Raw genomic sequence first — 4,375 nt, 5'->3', positions numbered from 1 at the left:
AGAAAGAAGACAAACAAAATTTCAGATTTTTACAAATTCCTGCATTTGAGCCCACCAGGTTGATCTCGTAAAGCCTGATACTGCCACAGTGGAGCTCTCATGACTCTGCTTCTCTGTTGGCTTTCCAGATGGGTTGTGGGCAGAGATTTCCAGGCTGACTTGGTTGTGAAGTCTTGAATCATATTTCTGAATATAATCAAAGATTTCTTGTAAGCCACCAAATGGAAGTTCACTAAGTGAAATGAGAGAATCGAAACAGGCAAATATAATTCAGCCAGTAATGGGTGGTAGATTTTCTATATAAGATTAAATTTCCTTTTAAATATTCTACTCATTTTTAATAGTAAGACTCTTAATATTTCAATATAGACCATGACAGTGAAATTTTCTTCTAGTCTAAAATGAAATAAATAGGAGGGTTTTTTTTTTATATATTTTGCATACTAGCTGTTAATGCATTTGACAAATTAGTTACTGTTATCAAGACTCACTTCCAGTCTCAATTATCAACATTTGCTTGGGAAAAACAAGACAAAACTGAAGATGTATCTATCATACATCTCTTTCATAATATCCAAACACCTTAACATTGCCTTCTTAGTAGTTTTGCACTGTGTTGATTTAGCTAAAATGGAAGTGTTTCCTAGAATTCTCTCCCTGTAGGCTCTATGTTAGGATTATTCACAAAAGACATATGAGTAAGATTTTGAAGGCAGATATGAAATAGCAGTGATGTTTACACTTGGAAAGTTGGTGTAGGGTCAGGCACTGTTGTAGTTCTTGTACATTGAGAGTCTTATATCCTCCCTGTTGTTTGATCTAGTTAATGGCTCATAAGTTCTCTCTTAACCTTCAGACACCCAGATAGAAGAGTGGGAATGGTTCCAAGTTGACCTTAGTGCCTTGAAGCCAGACTGTATCCTCCTAGGACAGGTGACTTTCCCCTGGGGAGACAGTTATTTAGGATGTCACATTGACTCCATGTAACCAGGCCATATTTGACAGGGGAACAGACAGAAAGAACAATTTCTGCAATAAGTACAAGGCTTTGCTATTTCCCAATGAGGATGAGGAAAAGATGTCCTGCTGTAGCTCCTTCCAACAGAATATACTTTTTTCTCTCAATTTTACCAGTCTCTAGATGAATACATATCCCTGTCAGAGAAGGTTGTACTGAAAGAGGTTAGAAATTCCCCACCCAATTACATTTCAATTCCAAAAACTAATTAATTTGGCTAATTGGCTCTCAGTTGGCAAAATGGAAAAATTCTAAAATTGAATTTTCACATATGAATTCTTAGTAATAATCACTAATCTTAGAAAAAAGAAACTCAGGTTTAAAAAAAAGTGTCATAAAGAGATAAGCTTTAAAAATAGGTTTTTCTTCAAACTGTTTTATTGAATATTTAGTATCAATGTGTTGAAAGAAAATTCTGCACATGAAGGTCAAAATGAAAATGATTCTTTTATATAGAAGAATCTTAGTCCTTCCACCTAAAAGTAACTTGGGTAGCCATTTTGGTTGGATTTGAATCCATACAATATCACCCATCTGTATACATATTTCCTATTAAAAATACTCTTGTGCTGTTCTATAATATTTTTAAGTTTTTCAAAAACAGATTAAAATTTATATATTTTCACATTAATGATTATACTTCTATAACATCAGAGGCATAAGTTTAAATAAGTGAATATGCTTAAATATAAACTGTCAGTTGCATAAGTTTGTAGTTTTACCCTTTGGAAGTTGTGGTCGACTGGATGGCAGTAGTGGCTTGTTCACTCTGAGGCATTTCTTCAAATCTTTCTGAACTAGCAGCATGAAGATATCTTTCCACAGGTATAAATGCCCTATTTTAATGATATAATCCTGATGAGCAATGACTTTCATCATTTTCAGGAAAAGACAGCCTAAGACAAGCAGGTGAACACACAAACAAAAAATGAATCAAGTTCAAGGAGCTTCCAAGAGTGCACTCCTGGAGGGGTGGAGAGCTGTAGGACTACACTGTTGTCATTCTTGATGGTAGTTGAATTTGTCATGAATTCTCCTTCTGTCTGGAGCCATTAGAGAAGAACCTTAGCTCTAAAAGGCTGACTCCCAGGGAGATAATAAAAGGAAATCTTTCTGGGGCTACACATTAACTTCACATGGAATAGTTCATGATTAAAAATAATGTTTGTTTTTAAAGGACATCTTCTCTTGTAGAAGCTACCCTACTGGGCTACAGATTTTAATTTCATTGAGGTATCACTTTATATGAGAGCAATAAATGCATTCTTGCAAAGTTGGAGGTGATTTAGATTTAAAAAACTGAATTATATTTAGAATGCACTTGGATAACTCAATGTTTAAAGGAACCCTAGAGTGAATCCTTTGGAAAGTTAAAGAATCCTTTGGTTCTGTGAATAATCATGGTTCTTGAAACCTTGCTGAATTGTTTGTGCAAGATCAAATTTTTATATTGAAGGAGTGGAGTCTGTGGTTTTCTCTCAGGTAAATTGTGTTCATTCATTAATATTTATGAGATTCTTTGTTTTAAATGGTGAGTCTTTGTTTCTTTTTGTGGCCATCATGTTTCTTTGCTGAAATGTGATTTTTTTCAGTTTTCATCATTATTTATATCATGCTAAATATTTTATATATAATATTCATATTGTAGGTTATATTTAGGTAAATTGAGAGAAAAAAATGGAAGTCAATTAGAACCCACTATTTATCACAGATTGAGAGCGAAACAGAAACACTATTATAATCATATCAACAAAAGGACTCTTCCCAACTGTGATAGAAAGAGATTCTCAGACCAAGAAAATGTGTCAGAGACACTAGTGGGGGATTAAGAATCAACTATACAAAACCCATTACTAAATATATTAACTTTTACATTATTTGCTTCTGGTAGAAAAAAAAATAGACACCCCCCCCAATAAAAAAAAAAAAAAAAGACTAGCAGAAAAGGATGGCAAAGTAGATCCATCTTTCAGGAAACTATAATTTGTAAATTATTTAACAAATAATTGGCATTCTAGATTTATTTATGGAGCAAACTTCAAAACAGAGAAAGCCATTTTAGATTTTCTATTATTATTATAGAACTGTACTGCCATAAATACTAGATTTACACATAAATAGGTCACATTTTCCACCAGCCTATTATGAAGAATGTAAAGTACTGATAGCTTGAGAGTTCAAGAAGTGTGCCTGAGACAGTGTGGGTCACATCCATCATTACAAGCAGAGCAAAGCAGGGAATACTTTATACTATATCTTATAATATACTACTAGCAAAAAAAAAATGTGGGGCAATAAATTCTTTGGTATGAATACATATAATAACCCCTCCCCCCAAGCACATCAGGAAGAAAGAGATAAACTGCTAGCTGGGAGTGGGTTGCAGATAAGCCCCAGGCCATATGTCTTTTCTCCTCTCCTGCATGGTTCCATCAGGAGTTGCTAGAAGAGAATGACACCTCACTGCAAGAATCTTTCTTCTCGTCATTGTGCGCTTTCGGCAGTTATCAAGCTGCGTCTGCATCTAGGATGATTGTGAGTCTTCCCTGACCCCCCAGACTATGTGAAATACTTTAATACTATGAACCTTTCCTTTAACATACTCCTAACAGCTACAACCACACCTTCAGTATTATGAGTATTGTACTATGTCTGTCTCTGCTACTAGACTGTTCTGTGAGTTTAGGGACTCTGTTTGGTTCACCTTTGTGAATCCTGTCAATCAGCCTGGGGACTGTGAAAGCAGATGCTGGGAATGAGCCATTGTTTTACATCAAGAGAGTGTGGCCCCTGGACGCCTGAAATGAAGATGAGAGTCAGAGAACAGCTGAGGATCCACTTCAGGTCCTTCGGCAGGATAAGTGACTGAACATTTCACCCTGAAGGCCTGGTGGAGCTGACCTCAGGAAGAAAACAGAGCTCAGCTTTTGGGGTCATGTGCTGCCTAGAGACCAAGATTATTACAGAATTTGAGGATAGATTGATTTAAGATTCATTCCATTTCAAATGTTCTATATCATTCCTGACAGGTCCTTATTGTGACTCCTTGAATTACAGGGACTGCATATTTGATGTTTGTTACCAACTCATCAATTCCTGATACATGGGTAGACCCCAAATGCACAGGCTGGTAGACTGATGTGGATTTGAAAGGCTTTGATTGCAGAAGGATTAACCAGGGTCATACAACCTCTGCTGTATTCTTAGCCTCAATCAGAAGTGTCCAAATAAGTGAAACATGGGCCCTGGAAGCTGCACTCTTGCAACAGACAAGCCTCTGATGATGACGTTAATATCTTTTACTAAGATGTCTTCTTTTTTTTTTAAGTTGAAGGGCTGGAACAAGGACATAGAGCA

The sequence above is a fragment of the Zalophus californianus genome, chromosome 15, assembly GCF_009762305.2.
Source record: "Zalophus californianus isolate mZalCal1 chromosome 15, mZalCal1.pri.v2, whole genome shotgun sequence".
NCBI classification, from domain to species: Eukaryota; Metazoa; Chordata; class Mammalia; order Carnivora; family Otariidae; genus Zalophus; species Zalophus californianus.
This window is presented reverse-complemented; position numbering follows the sequence as displayed.